General features: G+C 38.2%; 1 protein-coding gene across 1 annotated transcript in view; it reads right to left on the bottom strand.

The window, feature by feature from the left end:
• LOC150085769 (uncharacterized) overlaps positions 1-20,206 on the bottom strand; it is a 146,645-nt gene that overhangs the window by 18,084 nt on the left and 108,355 nt on the right. Inside the window, exon 4 of the mRNA XM_090373473.1 lies at positions 16,401-16,520. The gene's annotated coding sequence lies outside the window, so the exon portion shown is untranslated. The remainder of the gene's footprint in view (positions 1-16,400; positions 16,521-20,206) is intronic.

Raw genomic sequence — 20,206 nt, forward strand, 5'->3', positions numbered from 1 at the left:
CAAGAATTAAAATACTTTGATATCATTTTTGATAGCAAACTATCTTTTTATCCTCATGTAGCATATATTGCTAAGAAAAACAAACCTATGCAGCCATGATGTCCAGATCACTAGAATCCAATTGGGGTCTCAAAAAGAAAGCGCTCTAATTTATAATGCAGTAATTATTCCAGTCACTGCATATAAAAAAGGCACCTGAGATCGATGGGATCTATCCAATCATATAAAAGGAGGCAATGAAGGAAGTAAGCAAACCCTTAGTCATAATTATGAAAGCTTCCTTAGACTCAGGGGAGGTACCAATGGACTGGAGATGTGCAAATGTGAACCCAATTCACAAAGGAGGATCAAAGGGTGACATAAGTAATTAAGACCTGTTAGTTTAACTTCTGCTCCAGGGAAATTAATGGAGTCACTGGTTAAAGAGCATTGCAGGATCATCTGGACAACACTTCTGTTATAGATCGGACACAGCATGGATTTGTTAAGGGGGAAGTCTTGTCTGACCAATTTGATTGGATACTATGATGTGGTCACAAAGGAAGTGGATGCAGAAAATCATTTTGATATCATATACTTGGATCTCGGATATAAGGTAAATGTTGGAAGTGATCACAGAATGGTAAGATGTAGATCATCTATTGATATAGATGTAAGAAAGGGAAAAAACTGCCTCTAATAAATAATACAAAGGTCTTTAGGATAACAGAAGAGGAGAAAAAGCAGTATGTACTGGAACTTACGAACAAGTTTGAGCTTCTGCAGACTGCTCAGGACCAAGATATCAACGAGGAATATTACAACTTTCTGAAAGTGATAAAGCCCAAGAAACCTACAGGGACAAAGAAATCCAAAGAAAAAATTAGTCAAGAAACACTTGTCATGATGAAACGAAGACGACAAATGAAAAGCAAGAAAAACACTGACAGGGAGAAAATTCAGTATACTGAGTTATGCAAAGCCATTAGAAAGAAACTAAGAGAGGACATAAGAAGATTTAACAAAAGAAAAATAGAACAAGCATTAAGGGAAAACAAAGGATTTAAATCAGCAGCCATGGGCAGTAATACAGAAAGACAAATGATACTGAAACTGAAGAAAAGCAATGGTTTTTTTTTTTAGGAGCATTAGCAACTAAGGCCATATTGCTCCGGGATATGCGGTGGTCATTCCCTGACCCTTTCCGCTTCCTCCGTATTTGGTGGTGACAGGCTTGAACCCCGGTCTAATCAAGAAACGTGTGCTATGAAGGCATAATTCAAATAGCAGAAGACTACTATAGAGAATTATACAAGGAGCAGGGGAATGTTGCCAGCAGTGGGGAAGATGTATTGCAAAGTAGCAACACATACGACATACCCAATATTCTTCCTGATGAGGTAGAACATGCATTGAAGAAAATGAAGAATCAGAAAGCCCCAGGGAAAGATGAAGTTACTGTAGAGTTGTTAAAATTTGGAGGAAGAGACATAACACAAAAACTGGCAAGGCTCTTCACAAAGTGCATTAGAAAAGGTGTGATGCCTAAGCAGTGAAATAATGCAATCATAGTTTTGCTGCATAAGAAAGAAGATAAATCAGAAATTGGAAATTATAGACCAATTAGCTTGTTATCCCACATCTACAAGTTGTTCACAAGGATCATTACTAACAGATTAGAAAGAATACTTGATGAGAATCAACCGAAAGAGCAAGCTGGCTTTAGGACAGGATTCTCAACTATGAATTACCTTCACGTAATATCACAGCTAATGGAGAAAGCAAATGAATATAAAACACCATTATGCCTGGCATTTGTGAATTATGAAAAGGCATTTGACTCCATACAGCTTAAGGCAATGTTTCGGGCACTGCAAAGACAAGGCATAGATACCCCATATATTATGATTTTGAAGAAAATATATGAGAGTGCTACCTCCTTTATTAGACTAGACAAAGACAGTAGGAAATTTAAAATTGAGAAAGGAGTTCGACAAGGAGACACAATATCCCCGAAGCTGTTTACTGCTGCCCTTGAGGAAGCTTTCAGAAGATTAGACTGGTCGCACAAAGGAGTCAATGTGAACGGAGAGTATCTAAACCATTTATGATTTGCAGATGACATTGTGGTCATAAGCCATGATCCCAAAGAATTAGAGGAAAATCTTAACCAGTTATGCACAGTTAGTAAGGATTTTGGACTAAAGATGAATATGGCTAAAACAAAAGTAATGATGAACATGTATGCCACAGAAAAGGAATTATGATTGAAGGAGCAGTAATTGAAAAGGTGGAGTCATATACTTATCTGGGACAAGTTATTAGCTGTAATAATGATAAATGGCTGGAAGTCAAGAGAAGAATAAATTTTGGATAGATAGCATTCAGGAAATATAGTCACATACTGAAGAGCAATATCCCAGTTTGTCTGATACGTAAAATAATGAACCAATGTATACTCACCACCATGACTTATGGAAGTGAAACTTGGGCACTCACCAAAAGAATGGAAGAGAAGCTGAGAAGTACACAGTGAAGAATGGAAAGAATTATATTGGGAATCAGACTGTTAGATAAGAAGATGGATTAGGCAGCAAACTCAAGTAAAGGACATTCTTATCAAAACTAAAGAACTAAAATGGTCTTGGGCAGGACACATAGCTCGAAGACATGATGACAGATGGACTAAGAAAATAACAGAATGATATCCAAGAGGAGCTAGAAGAAAATATGGAAGACAAAGGCGAAGATGGATAGATGAAATTCATGAGTTCGTGGGTAGTAAATTGATGGCCAGTGCTCAAAAAAGAAGGAACTGGAAAGTTGCTGGAGAGGCCTTCATCCTGCAGTGGATTGAAAATGGCTGATGATGATGACTTGGATCTTAGAAAAACTTTTCATACTGTTGCACATGGAAGACTACTGTACAAATTTTGACCAGTCTGAGAACGAGGGTTGCCTGTGTGAACGTGCCTTTCTGCTGCTCTTGGAACAGAGAAGTTTTTTCTGATTTATTTTCTGCTTTATTAGTTTAAATTGACATATCAACTTATTTTCTAGAGTAGCTTTATATTCCTATTTACGGTACTTAAGTTTAAAGTAACTTAGATAGAGATTTTGTAGGTATTACTTAGTATCAGAAAGGGTATCAAATCCACGTGTTTACCGATCGTAAATAGCCGCAATTGCTACGCGAAAATTAATCAGTAAAATCTATTAATCTTGTCGAACTTCATTGGCAATTAAATTATACTTTTAGCTATACATATAACCACTTAGGTTACGTAATATAAATAATTAGTAAAAATAAATAATTAATACATAACTTGATACGGAAGTCATATAAAGGGATTTTGTAGATAACACTCGTTACTGAAACAAATATTTCGTAGATAACACTCGTTACTGAAACAAATATTTCGTAGATAACACTCATAGATTTCGTAGATAACACTCGTTACTGAAACATAAATATTTTGTAGATAACACTCATTACTGAAACACATATTTTGTGGATAACACTCGTTACTGAAAAAATATTTCGTAGATAACACTCGTAGATTTCGTGGATAACACTCATAGATTTCGTAGATAACACTCGTTACTGAAACATAAATATAGAGTTATAACTGTGTTGGGATACAAGTTTAGGATTTAATTTTGTACTGAAGTTGAAATTTTTATTGAAAGTAAATCGAAATAATGACTCAAACCAGAGCACCAAAGCAAAAGACTCAAGCTAATGGGAATGCTGTGGCTCAGAGGAGAACTGAGGGGGGGCAGTTGCCCTCTGAATCACAGCCTTTTAAGATGCACTATTTGCTTGATGTTTGCGGAGCAGTCAGGTATGGGACATGATACTGCCATGGGGGATGTCTTGGTATGTGCACGATGCAAGGAGTGTAAGGAAATCAGGCGTCAACTCAGAATTGTTATGGGCCTATATGAGAGCTTGAAGGACAGGGTGGATGCCCTCGAAGGATTACAAGTGAGGTGCCCATCAAGCTCTCAGCTGCCCACACCAATGCCAGAGCTTGCACTTGGTCATCGCGGAACACAGCGGCAGCCACCAAGGCAGAACGCACTGGTCCCAAAGGAACTAGTAGTTGTTGGTGACTCAATTGTCAGGGTAACGGGAAACATGCTTTGTAAAAAGGATAGGTGGAACAGGACTAGGGTATGTCTGCCAGGGGCAAAGGTTGATGAAGTTGTAGAGCGGATATCCTCTTTTAAGGGCACAAAAGGTGATATAGTTGTACACGTTGGCACTAATGATATTAAGAGTAGGAGACCGGCGGAATTACTTAACAAGTACATTGTCACTGATGAAAAAAAGCCGTGAATTAAGGTTGAATTTGAAAGTGTCTGCAATTCTGCCCAAACACGATAGGAGGGAGTATATGATGAGAGCCCTGTCGATCAATTCGGCCCTGGAAAGATTGTGCAGGGCTCATGGGGTAGAATTTTTTTCAGCCTGGTCTGTACTTGTTAACAGGAGAGACTGCTTCTACAGGGATGGGATACACTTAAATAGAAAGGGTGCAAGAATGTTTGCTGATGCTATTGAGGCATAGGAGGGTCGGAAAACTGCTAGATTGGGGGGATACAAGGACTAATAGATTAACAGTAGCCGCTGGCAGAGGAGAAAGTGATTCTTGCACTGCTTCTATTGGAATGAGCAGCAGCCTGGAAAATAAGATGCAGGATATTTCAGAGACTGCTGGGAATCATTGGGGTACAAGTAAACACATGGGTTGTGTTTAGGGTGGCTAAGAGGAAGAGCAGGTGCATGTATACTTGCGTGTACACCAATGCTAGGAGTCTAGTAAATAAATTTGATGAATTTGAGGTATTGCTCAAAACATCAAAGGCAGATATTGTTGGGATTTCAGAGACGTGGTGTCACACAGATATAAGGAATGCAGAACTGGAATTTGGGGAGTACAATGTCTACAGAAAGGATAGACAGGATAGGAAGGGAGGAGGGGTTATGCTATTAGTTAAGAAACACAAAATCCAAGGAAGTGAAGCCAGTCAACATCGCTGGACAGTGCAGTGTCGAGTCAGTTTGGTGTGATATAAGCATTGGGAGATCAAAATTGAGAGTAGGAGTGTGCTATAGGCCTAATGACTCTGATGAGTATAATAAGAAACTGTACGGGGAAATAGAGTGGGCCAGTAAATCAGAGAGTCTTATTATGGGGGATTTTAATTTCCCAGATACTGACTGGAATTTGGGGGCTGGTCACTCACACACTAGCAGGGCTTTTGTGGATTTATTGGATAATTGTTTTCTACATCAGCATGTTCGGGAGGCAACTAGAGGGAGTAATAACTCTTGATTTGATTATCAGTAGTGATTCTTCATGCATTAAGAATCTGCAGATAAATGAACCACTAGGTGGCAGTGATCACAGTGTTTTGAAGTGGGATTTACTCAAAGAGGTAACTACTATTAGGGGTAAAGGGAAGGGGTATTGCTTTCGTAAAGGCGACTACGGTGGACTGAGACAGTATTTAAATTCTATACAGTGGGATCAACTGATGATGTTACCAACAGCAAATTCAAAATGGGAAGCATTCAAAGAACTTATCTTGGAAGCTACTAGGCTTTACATACCAACTAAGAAATACTGTTCAAGGTTTAGGCCTAAATGGATGTCAGATGAACTAATGAGGCATATGGCAGAGAAGAAAAATGCATGGGATATATACAAATTAACACATGACACAGAAGCCTATGATAGATACAAGTTGATCTGTAACCAAGTTACAAAGGAGGTTAGGCAGGCAAATGCAGATTACGAGAAATCCTTGGCAAAGGATGCGAAGAAAAACAGCAAAGAGTTCTTTACTTATGTAAACTCTAGAAGGAAGGGGATGAATCAGATTGGTCCACTTGATATCAATGGGTCAACTATTGATGATCCTGCTCAGGTAGCTAACAAACTAAATGAATATTTTGCATTGAAATTCACATATGAGGAGTTATTCAGCGAGGGGAATGACAGAGGTGTATTCAACTCTGGCAGTAAGCTAGAGAATCTTGTAATAACTGAGAGTAAAGTGGAGGAGAAATTGTTGAAGTTAAACATAAGAAAATCATCTAGGGTGGATGGGATCTATCCAGTTATATTAAAGGAGGCGGCAAAGCAACTAAGCAAACCCTTAGGCATAACTATGAGAGCATCCTTGGACTCAGGGGAGGTTTCCACGGACTGGAGATGTGCAGATGTCCCAATTCACAAAGGTGGATTGAAGCATGACACGAGTAATTACAGATCAGTTAGTTTAACTTCTGTTCCAGGTAAAATAATGGAGTCACTGGTGAAAGATGCATTGCAGGATCATGTAGACAAGACTGCAGCAATAATTCAGACACAGCATGGGTTTGTTAAGGGAAAGTCTTGTTTGACAAATTTGATAGGATATTATGATGTGGTTACAAAAAAATAGATGCAAAAAATAATTTTGATATCATATCTTTGGATTTCAGGAAAGCTTTTGACACTGTTGCGCATGAAAGACTATTGTACAAATTGGAGCAGAATGGTATTAAGGGTAAGTTGCTACAATGGATAAAAGGATGGTTAAGTGGGAGAAGACAGAGGGTGCTAATCAATGGGTGCTGCTCTTCGTGGACTAACGTTATTAGTGGAGTCCCGCAAGGTTCGGTGTTGGGTCCACTGTTGTTTTGTATATTTATCAATGATATTGATGAAGGTATATCAGGCTTAATGTCAAAGTTTGCAGATGATACAAAGGTTGGCAGGGTTGTTAATGACAGTAATGGCAGTGTGCTACTGCAACGGGATCTAGATAATTTGGGCAGATGGGCTAAGAAGTGGCAACTGAAGTTTAACCTTGACAAATGTAAAGTACTGCATATGGGTAGAAGTAACCCTAGAGAAACGTACCAACTGTGTGGTACTACACTTAAGGTGGTAGAAATGAAAAAGACCTGGGAGTAATTGTGCAGGCAGATATGAAGTTTTCTGAGCAATGCAGACAGGCTGCCAGGCAGGTCATGGGGTTTTGTCAATGATATATAGGAATTTTGCTAGCAGGGAAAAGGAGGTGATTATCCTTCTGTATAAAGCAGTTGAGTACTGTACCATGCCTTTACTACTGCGTACAGGTCTGGAGGCCTCATTTTAGGAAGGATGTAGATTTACTTAAGCATATACAGAGATTGTTTGTTTGTTAGTTATTTGGTTTTTAGGAGCATTAGCAACTAAGGCCATATTGCTCCGGGAATATGCGGTGGTCATTCCCTTGACCTCTCCGCATTCTCCGTATTTGGTGGTGATGGGCTCGAACCCCGGTCTAATCAAGAAGCGTGTGTTACGCACTGCTTCTCCTTCCCACCTGGCTATGGAGGCACCGTGTACAGAGAAGGGCAACAAGAGTGGCTAGGGGAATGAAGGGATCCTCTTACCAAGAGAGGCTTAAGTTCTGCAAATTGCAGTGGCTGGAGACTAGACACCTGCGCAGTGATCTGATTGAAGTGTATAAGGCCTTGAATGGGTTGAGCAGGCTGAATTCTGATGGGATCCTTCCACCTGTTTCAGATTACGAATATAAGGGGGCATAAATTCAAATTAAGAAAAGACAGATGTAGAATAGGTGTGCAGGCGCCTCCATTGCCAGGTGGGAAGGAGCAGCAGTGCATAGCACAAGCTTCTTGATTAGACCGGGGTTCAAGCCCGTCACCACCAAATACGGAGGATGCGGAAAGGTCAGGGAATGACCACCGCATACCCCGGAGCAATATGGCCTTAGTTGCTAATGCTCCTAAAAACCAAATAATAACAATAATAGGTGTGCGGAAATTTGCCTTTAGCCAGTGGGTGGTTAATTGCCAGAACAAACTTACATCTGTCATTGTGGAAGTTGATAGGTTGTAATTTTAGGAGGAACTGGACCGGCATTTGGAGGGAATGGTGTGTTTTTTTTGGCTGATGCTGCATAAGCTCATACACTTGCTTTCTTGCATCACATGCCACTACTACTACTACTATTATACATACCGTACTGAAACTCATCATCCTCCATCTTCGGGTGGCACGGTTTTTTGTAAGACCTATCATGTCAATGTTACTTGTCCTAACCAACAGTTCGAATTCACTCATTTTGTTGAAGACATTTCTGACATGACTGTATAAACAATTAAGACTTAATGTTCTTGTATAGTTAACTATCCCATACCCCTTAAAGTTATTTGAGCTCACTTCCCTGGAATTAGCAACCATTTGATATGTTTCTGCCCTCAGAACATCTTTCTAATATATTCTGTTGCAAGCAAACAAGAACTCTTGAGGTATGTGCAAGTGTTACTTCGACCAATATTATCAGATAAATGCATATCTTTATTACCTTTGTCCCCCCAAACTAGCAGTTTGTCTAAACCTTTAAGATATTTAATAATAATGGCAAAAACTCTTGCACCACCTTTCTTTAAATGTATCTACAAAACAGATTTATTCTACCTACAAGTGCAGGCCAAGCTGACAGAAATTAGCATTAGCATTTGTTGAGGTATATGATGCAAGAAAGCGAGCATCAGCCAAAAAAAAAAAAAAAAAAAAAAAACTTTGACATTTCACCCATTCTGTCACTCCAAATGTTTGTCTAGTTCAGCCTTAAATTTATTTAAGTTATCAACTTCCACAACAACAAAAGGAAGTCTATTCCAGCAATCAAATACTCGCTAGCTAAAGGTAAACTTCTGCACATCTATTCTACAACTGTCTTTCCTCAATCTGAATCTATGCCCCCCCTCAGGTTCTTAATCTGAGCAAGCAGAAGCATCCTGAATGCTCAAACCATTCAAGGCCTTATCTACCTTGATCAGATCACCTCACAGGTGCCCAGTCTCCAGATACTGCACCTTTCAGAACTTAAAACTTTCTTTGTAAGCACACACCCCTTTGTTCCTCTCATCAATCTTGTTGCCCTTCTCTGTACTCGTTCTAGCAACTCTAGATCCTTCCTAAAATGAGGCCTCCAGACCTGTATACAGTACTCAAGGTGTGGCCTGACCATTGCCTTATACAAAGGGATAATCACATCCTTGTCTCTCCTAGCAATATTCCTATATATCATTGACAAAACTCCATTACCTAATCTGGCAGCCTGTTTGCACTGCACAGAGAACTTCATATCTGACTGCACAATTACCCCCAGGTCTTTTTCATTCTCCACTTCCCTGAGTGTAGTACTACACAGTTGGCACGTTTCTCTTAGGTTACTGCTACCCATGTTAAACTTTAGTTGCTAGTTCTCAGACCATCTGCCTAAATTTTCTAGATCCTGTTGCAGTAGCATATTGTCTTTAGTGTCATTAACAACCCTGCCAACCTTTGTATCATCTGCAAACTTGAACATTAAGCCTGATATGCTTAATAAATATAAATACGCAAAACAACAATGGCCCAACACTGAACACTGAGGAACTCCGTTAATAACATTAGTTCATGTAGAGCAATGTTGCTACTTTGCAATCCATCTTCCCCACTGCTGGCATAATTCTCTCGCTCCTTGTATAATTCTCTATAGTAGTCTTCTGCTATTTGAATTATGCCTTCTCTGCTGTTTATAAGTACGCCATCGCTATTCTTCAGTTTCAATATCATTTGTCTTTCTGTATTACTGCTCATGGCTGCTGATTTAAATCCTTTGTTTCCCCTTAATGCTTGTTCTAATTTTCTTGTGTTAAATCTTCTTATGTCCTCTCTGAGTCTCATTCTAATGGCTTTGCATAACTCAGTATACTCAATTTTCTCCCTGTCAGTGTTTTTCTTGCTCTTCATTTGTCATCTTCGGTTCAGCATGACAAGTGTTTCTTGACTAATTTTTTCTTCTTTGGATTTCTTTTTCCCTATAGGTTTCTGGGCTTTATCACTTTCAGAAAGTTGTAATATTCCTTGTCGATATCTTAGTCCTGAGCAGTCTGCAGAAGCTCAAACTTGTTCTTAAGTTCCAGAACATAATGCTTTTTCTCCTCTTCTGTTATCTCAAAGACCTTTGTATTATTTACTCGAGTCAGTTTTTTCCTTTCCTTTCCTACATCTTACCATCCTGTGATCACTTCCAACATTTACCTTATTCAGGACGGTAACATCATTCACAATATATCTTCTGTTAGTGAGGATGAAGTCGATTTCATTAGTTGTTAATCCATTTGGACTCTTCCATGTCCACTTTCTGTTCACTCTTTTCTTGAAAAAAAGTGTTCATTACTGACAGTCTTTGAGATTCTGCAAATTCCAAAGTCTTTCACCTCTTTGTTTCTTTCACCAATTCCAAAATTTCCTATAGTTCCTCTTTCTGCACTGTTTTGCCTTTTTCCAACCTTAGTATTGAAGTCCCCCATAATAATAGTGTAGTGGGTTTTCTGCTCATCTAGAAGACTCTCAATTTCGGTGTACATTTCTTCAACCTCTTCATCATCATGGCTCGATGTTGGTGCATAAATCATTATAATCTTTAGCTTGTACCTCTTAGAAATCTTGAGTATTAGTCTTGACACCCTTGGTGATGTATGTACTTTTGAATTCCAAAATGTTGTTTTTAAAATCTTTACGGACCAGAAAGCCAACTCCACCTTCGCTCCTTTCACTGTTTCCATTGGTGTACAGCAGATTTCCTCTTGATAAACTTATAAGTGATTCATTTCTTCTTCTTGTTTCAGCCAAACCTTTGCAACAACTTGCCCTTAATGCCATACCCATCCAATTTGTACAGCAGTCTTTCATGTGCAATAGAAGCTTTTCTGAAATCCAAGTATATGATATCAAAATTTTTTTTGGAACCAGTTCCTTTGTGACCACATCGTAATATCCAATAAAATTGGTCCGAAGACTTCCACCTTAAGAAAACCCATACTGTGTCTGAACTATTACTGCAGTCTTGTCTAGGTGATCCTGTATCACTTATTTAACCAATGACTCCATTATTTTTCCTGGAACAGAAGGTATACTTTAACAGGTCTATAATTATTTGTGTCACCCTTCACACCCTCTTTGTGAATTGGGGATACATTTGCTCATCTCCAGTCCATGGCAACCTCCCCTGGATACTCTCATAATTATAGCTAAGGATTCCTTACTTCCCTTGCTGCCTCCTTCAATATAATTGGATAGATTTCATCTGCCCCAGGTGCCTTTTTTACGTTTAACTTCAACAATTTCTCCTCCACTTTGCTCTCAGTTATTACAAAATCACTTAGCTTCCTGCTAGAGTTTGATAAACTTCTGGCATTCCTCCTTGAATAACTCATGTGTGAATGTAGATGCAAAATACGTATTCAGTTTATCAGAAGGATTCAGTTTACCTGAGCAGGATCATCAATAGTCGAACGATCTATGTTAAATGGACCAATCTGATTCATCCCGTTCCTTCTAGAGTTTACATAAGTAAAGAACTCTTTGCATCCTATGCCAGAGATTTCTCGTAATCTGCCTTTGCCTGCCTAACCTCATTTGTGCTTGATTACAGACTGGCTTATAACTGCCTTAGGCTTCTGTGTCGCCTGATTATTTATATGCATCCCATACTTTTTTCTTCTCTGCCACAAGCCTCACTAATTCATCTGACTTCCATCTAGGCCTGAACTTGGAACAGTATTTCTTAGTTGGTATGAAAAGTCTAGTAGTCTCCAGGGTCTACAAAGGCTTCCCATTTAGAATTCACCATTGGTAGCATCATCAGTTGATCTCACTGTATAGAATTTAAATACTGTCTCAGATCACTGTAGTCATTTTTACGAAAACAAAAAACCTTTCCTTTACTCTTGATCATAATTACATATTTATGTAAATCCTACATCAGTACACTGTGATCACTGTCACCTAGTGGTTCCTTTATCTGAAATTCTTAATGCATGAATAATCACTACTGATAATCAGATCAAGAGTTATTACTCCCTCTGATTGCCTCTCGAACATTTTACTGTAAAAAACAATCCTCCAATAAATCCACAAAAGTCTTGCTGGCGTGCAAATGACAAACCCATAAGTTCCAGTCAATATCTGGAAAAATTAAAATCCCCCATTACAAGACATTCTGATTTACTGACCTACACTATTTCTCTGCAAAACTGTTCGTTGTACTCATCAGAGTCATTAGGCATATAACATACTCTTACTCTCATTTTTCCTTTCCCAGTGTTTATGTCAAACCAAATAGACTCAACAACGTACTGTTCACCCATGTCAACTCGTTGCACTTCCTTAGAATTTGTGTTTCGTAACTAACAGCACAACCCCTCCTCCCTTCCTATTCTGTCTATCCTTTCTGTACAAATTGTGCTCCCGAAATTCCAATTCTGCACTGCTTGTATGAAACCATGTCTGCGATATCCCAGCAATATCTGTCTTTATACCTTGATCAGAACTTCAAATTCATCAAATTTATTTACTATACTTCTAGCATTTTTGTACATGCAAGTATACATGCACCTTTTCTTACTCTTAATCACCCTAATACAGCCCATGTATTTAGTTGTTCCATGATGATTCCCAGCAGCTCTTGAAATCCCCAGCAACTTGCTCCTAGGCTGCTGCTCATTACAATAGAAGCAGTGCAAGAATTACTTCAGCCTCTACCTGCGGCTACTGTTAATCTTTTATTCTGTGAATCCCAAAGTTAGCAGTTTTCCAACCCACCTAACACTACCTCGATAGCATTAGTAAATATTCTTGCACCCTTTCTATTTAAGTGTATTCCATCCCTGTAGAAGCAGTCTCTCCTGTTAGCAAGCACAGACCACACTGAAAAAAATGCTACCCTGTGAGCCTTGCACAATCTCTCCAGGGCCAAATCAATTAACAAGGCTCTGATCATATACTCTCTCCTATCATGTCTGGGCAGAATTGCAAACACTTTCAAATTTAACCCTAACAACTGAATTTTTTTCAGCATTGACCTGTACTTGTTAAGTAAATCTGCAGATCTCTTACTCTTAAGGTCATTAGTGCGAAAATGTAAAACAATATCACCTTTTGTGCCCTTAAAAAATGATATTTGCTCTACAACGTCATCAACCTTTGCCCCTGGCAGACAGACCCTGGTCCTGTTCCGCCTATCCTTTTTGCATAATATATTCCCCTTCTCCTTGACAATAGAATCACCAAAAATAAGTAGTTCCTGTGGGACCAGCGCATTCTGCCTTGGAGATTGTCGCTGTGTTGCCCGATGCACAAGACTGAGCTCTGGCATTGAGTTGGGCAGCTGAGAGCCTGATGGGCCCCTCATATTAATTTCTTCGAGGGTATCTATCCTACACCCCAAACTCTCATAGATGCTCATCAGAACACGGAGTTGGTGCCTAATATCTTCACAATCTCTGCACCTAGCACACACAAAGATCCTTGGCTCCTTGGCTTGATCATCTCCTGTTCTAGAAAGGTCTGCATACATTTCACACATTTTTTTAGACTGTGATGCGTTGGAGAATCACCCCCCCCTTCCCCTTGGTTCTCCCCGAGCCACAGCACTCCTGTTGCTTTGTGCCCGTTGCTTTGCTGCTCTAGTCTGGGTCATGATTCCGTTTAAGTTTAATTTAAGTAACAATGAAATTTAATAAGATTAATAAATTTTACTGATTAATTGATAATACTATACTAATCTAACAGATTTCTAATACAGTGCAATGTATTTCGCTATCTAGTTTTACTTTAAATCTGATGCTATGAAGTTTGGGATTTATGTTATGCTATTCCGTATCATACAACAATGGCGGCAAGTTACATAAAATCTACAGACACTAAGTATTAACTTTCAAAATCGCCATCTAAATTCAAAATAAACCACGGAGCTTGACTAGAACTATAAAGCTACTTATAGAAAATAATTTAGTATAAAAATTAAGTCAATAAAATGACTAAATATAAATAAAAACTTAGCATTCGTCAGAGCTGCAAAAATCTTAGCCAAAATGGTGACAACCTCCTTTTCCCCCTTTTGCTCTAAATGTTTCCCCAAAAGCTTTGCAGAGTCTGTCAAATCTTGATTGAATCTACTAGGCTTTCAGCATATAATCCCTCCTATCATGCTGTGGCAGAATTGCAGACACAATCGACATTGTGACCTAACTCGCGGCATTTCTTCAGCATGGTCCTATATTTGTCTAACAAATTGTCAGATCGTGTATGCTTAATATCATTAGTCCATACATGAATAATAATATTCTCTTTATCCCCCTTAAAATCTGACAGTCTGTTGGTGACAGACTGTCAATTTAGTGTTTGAATGTAGTGCACTCTGAATAACCCTTAGCATTGTTGCTGTTATGGGTACTGCATCAGGCAATTCATATAAATTTTTTGCTGTGTGCAATACAGATAATTATATGAATGTGCCTAGGGAGGGGAAAAATTTCATTCCTGTGATCATGACAGGAATTTTCATTCCTGTGATCACGACAGTCGGTCGAAAAGCATTGTCAGCTTCAGGAAGGAAAATCGTTTTGAATATTTTCGTTAGATTCTTTTAATTGCATTAATTTGAATTTTAATTGTTTTAAATTGATTTTGAATTGTGTTAAATTGATTATTTAATTATTTATATTTTACTTTAATGTACCGGTAAGCTGTCGAGATTTTTTCGTTTTTTCCGTTTTAATTTCTGGAGGGTATCACACGGAAGTGTTCTACGTACTATATTGAGGTAAACTCCTCTTATTAATTTACTAATATTATTATCAACGTAGAACATATTACAGCTCTGATTCATACTATCTAATTGTGGTATGAATGGAAGCTGTTGTTAATTGTGAAATAGTTGTTGTTGTTGTCCCCTAAATATGTCACGGGAAAAAAAAAAACCTTGTCTCATGTGTACATATAAGCATAACACCTGAGTGAATGGCTGGTATACATGTAGAGAGAGAATGTGTGTGTGTGTGTGTGTGTGTGTGTGTGTGTGTGTGTGTGTGTGTGTGTGTGTGTGTGTGTGTGTGTGTGTGTGTGTGTGTGTTTCAACAGCCCCCGCCCCAAACTAGACCACAGTGGGATAACTTACCAGGAAATCTCCTCTTGCCCTGCTGATGCCATGCTCCTCAGCAGCATAGCACAGGATTGTGCTGACACTTGCTGGAGCGAGTGTCAGCACAATTCAAAGTTTTTATGAATTAAATATTTGTCTCAAATGCAATACTATATGTACCATATTCTAAATTGCCATTACTAAAAGACATTTTATTATAAAAGATTCTTTTATTCTGTATTACACAAAACAGTCATGAAATATTTTGTTAAAGTAGCTTAGTCATCCCAGCATGTGCATAATAAAAAGTACCTCCATGAACAATTATTTTTGTGATAACAAATACATTACAAATACTCTGTCTAAAATTAATTTTAGGCACAGAGATGCAGTTCATTTTACAGAACAATCAACAAGGACACACAATTTAACTGTTCTTTATAGTTAAAGCAGCTATTCTTTTTTATCGAGATAGGTGTTTATTTCAGGGAAGAGGACAACAATATGTTAATATGAATGCCATTTGTTTTCTAGTAAGAAAGAGTAACAAGTTAATATATGTGATTCATTATGTTAAATGATCAATAGGGCACATCGACACCTTCAATGTAGCCAGCAACACTGGCAACAATTTCACTGATCAAATGTGAAATTTTTGAAGTTATTTAGTACCCTCTGCCTATAGTTTGAGGCCAAATGTGTGTGTGTGTGTGTGTGTGTGTGTGTGTGTGTGTGTGTGTGTGTGTGTGTGTGTGTGTGTGTGTGTGGGGAGTTTTTGTGTTCTCAAAGGTCATCTTTAATGCAATAGATTTGACTCCAATGAAGGAGTTAAAGATGGGTGAAGAGATGGATTATAGATAACTTTTTTGTTTAATCTACAATTTTTTTCTTTTTCATTTACTTTATTCTTTCAAAAGTCATGCAGTAAAGGCATTACTTTTCAATCCACCCTTTTACTACGAGTACCTTTCAATTTGTATTAAAATATAATTGGATTTTCTTACAAACACTGGAAGAATCTAGAAGATAAAGTGACCAAATTTCTTCATATTCAGTTTTGACAGTTTTATGATGATTGAACTATTAAATTTCAAAATGAAACAATTCATCATTTCAACAAACTATTATATCACAATGATGAGTGAAATTTGTATTCCTAAGATAAGCAGTATATTGTGGTCTAATGATGTTTGTTAGTTCACTTTACTTTTGTGCTTCTACTTAAACTTCCATTCCTCCATTCTGTTCCTACAACAATTTTTCTCATTAAAGGCTGATGTTGTTTCCAGATATTGTGGGAACCACATTGTTCTTCACCTTTCACATCATGTGCAGTGGCCATTTTGCAAAGCATTAAAATGTGAAGAGTAATAAAAAAAGGATAATTAGTAGTTAACTACTAATTATTATATTTATTACACAATGATAATTACCTCAATATCAGAATCACTTTCCTGAAACTTCTGCAAGTTCCTTGGTCACACACATGTACAATTAATTTCAATGATCAGGATATCCAGGAAAACTAACACTAAGGGTAAGGGGACGTCAATCTGAAATCAGATAGCAACATTGCAAAATTTAAACCAGGCTAAGAGAATACAATAATAGCATTAAATAAAATAGATTATATTGATATGCTAAATATGGCATGCTAAGTAGGCTAAATATAATATACCAAGAAGAGAGAGAGAAAATAATAGAACACCTAACAACAATCAATAAACAGAACACAAAATTACAGTTTATTGGTTCTAAGTGTAGCATAATTAATATAAAATAATTTCCAAATAGCCAGATAATTTTCCTATAAATTAAATGACATTTTGGAAACTCTGAGCTTCATTATCATGTCTAAAGAAAATAGAAAAGAAAGGAGGTATATTTCGGTTTTTAAAACCCCAAATTATCATAATACCTTAAAACAACATACTTTTGATTATGTTTCTAACCTAACCAAATTAAAAAAAATATAGTCCGCCTCAGTTAACTTTTGACACTCCTTCCACAGAAAGTAATTCTGGATTACGATGGAATGGTGGGCAACTGACAAGAAAATTTCATATATCTGAAATACACAAAGTTGTTTTTAAGAAACTTGATCAGTTAAATCATATATATTTTAATTTAAACTGAATGGTGGGCCTTATCTCACTCATCCAGCCAAATGGATAAGTAAAGTGCATCTCACCCTTCTTTCACAAACAAGTAAAAGTTAAGATTAATGTTTAAATTAATTTTAATATTTACATTAATATGTTTGAACCATATTAAAATATAATTTTTAATTGAACTATTTACCGGGTGGCTATAAAATAAGTTTCCCTATTCAGGAGACCCTAGTATCAAAACGGTTAGAGTTAGTGCTGTGAAAATTGGTGGGTATGTCATTTAGGGTGAGGGGGAAGCGGTATGTAGAAGAAAAAAAAATTAGTTAAAATTTCTGCCACCGGGGGAAAAATGGCACTGCACATATGTAAAAGTTGTCATTTACTTCATGACACACTGCTTACACAAATGACATCTGTTAGATAAAAGCAGAAAGGCCAGCGCCACCGTCAATAACAATTATGGCTCTTACAAAAAAAAGATGCACTCTTTTAGTAAAACCGTTCTACCAGAATAATAGTAATGCTAATGCAGAACTGACAAGGTATGTTCGTGTCAGACGGCACCTGGGATTTCTCCCATCTCCGCGTGTGTTCGCTGTATCGAGGACAGTACACTGTCAAGCCAGAGATTTGAAAGTGTGTGAGCCATGTCTGTGCAGTGTGATGTGTTGTAACCATTGTTTGTCCGGCTTACTGGCTTGGATCAAAGCACTCCAAAAACCTTGGGAAGGTGCATTATGGCCACAGAAGCCGATGCGCCAACAACTACCAAAAAAAAAAAAAAAAAAAATCCAGGAATCAAATAAGGTGAGGGGGAAATGTTACTCAAGCCATCCTCACCCTTGAGAATAGAATCTCCAGCAACTCAGATGATTACAAAGCGCTCTATGCACTACTTAAATTGAGGTCCATTTCCATTGAAGTCATTGTCATCTACATACCACCCAATCCTATAAAGCAAACAATGGAAGAGATAACCAACTGGATCCTTCACCACCTCACGAATGAAAATTGTCTGTGGAGACTTCAGTCTCCCTCCATGTCTGGATCATATGAAAAGATTGCTCCTATCACAGCTAAGTATAGCAGGCCTATTGCTAATGAGGGCCCCACAAGGGGTAGAAACCAACTTGACCTGGTCCTCACATCAATACCCTGTACACTTGAGAATCCTCAAGATGGTTACTTAAACTCAGACCATGACCCAAACCTAATACAACTGGAACCACCACTCCCAAGTTTTAAAGCAAAACATCAGGTGATAAGGAGAACAAGATACAGTCCAAAATATCTGGATGTTTCCAAATGCATTACAGCATAAATTAGCATGGGCGTATATGATGGTCCTGACACGATTTGTTGCATTGACCTTGTCTGAGACAACATGCAAGTGTTGCTTTGCATTCCATTTCATTATTGAAATTGATATCAGCATTAGTTGAGGCATATGATACAAAAAAGCAAGTTTATAGAGCATCAGCCAGAAAAAAAAAAAAAAAAAAAAATACCTTCCCATTTCATCCATCTGTTCACTCCAAATGTTTGTCTAGTTTGTCAGCCTTAAAGTTATTTAAACTATCAACTTCCACAACAAAAGATGGAAGTCTGTTCCAGCAATCAACTAACCACTAGCCAAAGGCAAACTTCTGCACATCTATTCCAGAACTGTCTTTCCTCAATTTGAATCTATGACCCCCCAGGTTCTTAATCTGTGCAAGAGGAAGTATCCCATAAGCATCAAACGCCCAAACCATTAAAGGCTTGCACACCGGAATCAGATCACCTCGCAGGTGCTTATTCTACAGAGGCTACAACATGCAGAATTTAAGCCTCTCTTGGTAAGAGAATCCCTTTATTCCTTTCACCAATCTTGTTGCCCTTCTCTGTACTCGCTCTAGCAACTCTATATCCTTCCTAAAATGAGGCCTTCAGAGCTGTACGCAGTACTCAAGGTGTGGCTTAACCATTGCCTTATACAAAGGTATAATCACCTCCTTGCCTCTGCAAGCAATATTCCTATATATCATTGACAAAACTACATGACCTGCTTTGGCAGCACGTTTGCACTGCTCAGAGAACTTCATATCTGCTTGAACAATTGCCCCCATGTCATTTTCATTCTCTACCTCCATGTGTGTAGTACCACACAGTTGATACGTTTCTCTAGGGCAAAAGCAAAGTACTGCTACCCATATGCAGTACTTTGCCTTTGTCAAACTTCAGTTGCCACTTCTCAGCCCATCTGCCTAACTTTTCTAGATCCTGTTGCAGTAGCATACTGTCTTTACTATCATTAACAACCCTGCCAACCTTTGTATCATCTGTAAACTTGGACATTAAACCTGATATACCTTCACTGATATCATTGATAAATACAAAAAGACAATATTCCAGCACTAAATCCTGGCAGACTCCACTAATAACATTAGACCACGTAGAACAGTGTCCATTTATTATCACTCTCTGCCATCTGCCACTCAACTATCCCTTTATCCATCGCAGAAACTTGCCCATCATGCCATACCACTCCAATTGGTACAGCAGTCTTCCATGTGCAACAGTATCAAAAGCTTTCCTGAAATCCAAGTACTGTATATGATATCAAAATTATTTTTTGTGTATCCGGTTCCTTTGTGACCACATCGTAGTATCCAATTAAATTGGTCAGATAAGACTTCCCCTTAACAAATTCATGCTGTGTCTGAACTTTTACTGCACTCTTCGCTAGGTGACCCTGCATCACTTCTAAAACCATTATTTTCCCTCTAACAGATGTTAAACTAATACGTCTATAATTATTTGTGTCACCGTTTGAATCCCCTTTGAATTGGGGTTACATTTGCACATCTCCAGTCCATGGGGACCTCACCTGACTCTAAGGATGCTCTCATAATTATGGCTAAGGGATTGCTTACTTCCCTTGCTGCCTCCTTCGTTATAACTGGATAGAGTCCAACTGACCCAGGTGTCTTTATTTATCTTTAACTTCAACCGTCACCACCAAATACGGAGGATGCGGAAAGGTCAGGAAATGGCCACCGCATATCCCCGGAGCAATATGGCCTTAGTTGCTAATGCTCCTAAAAACCAAATAACAACAACAACAACTTTAACTTCAACTATTTCTC

The sequence above is a fragment of the Mastigoproctus giganteus genome, chromosome 5, assembly GCF_048544385.1.
Source record: "Mastigoproctus giganteus isolate SK-2022 chromosome 5, ASM4854438v1, whole genome shotgun sequence".
Taxonomy (NCBI): domain Eukaryota; kingdom Metazoa; phylum Arthropoda; class Arachnida; order Uropygi; family Thelyphonidae; genus Mastigoproctus; species Mastigoproctus giganteus.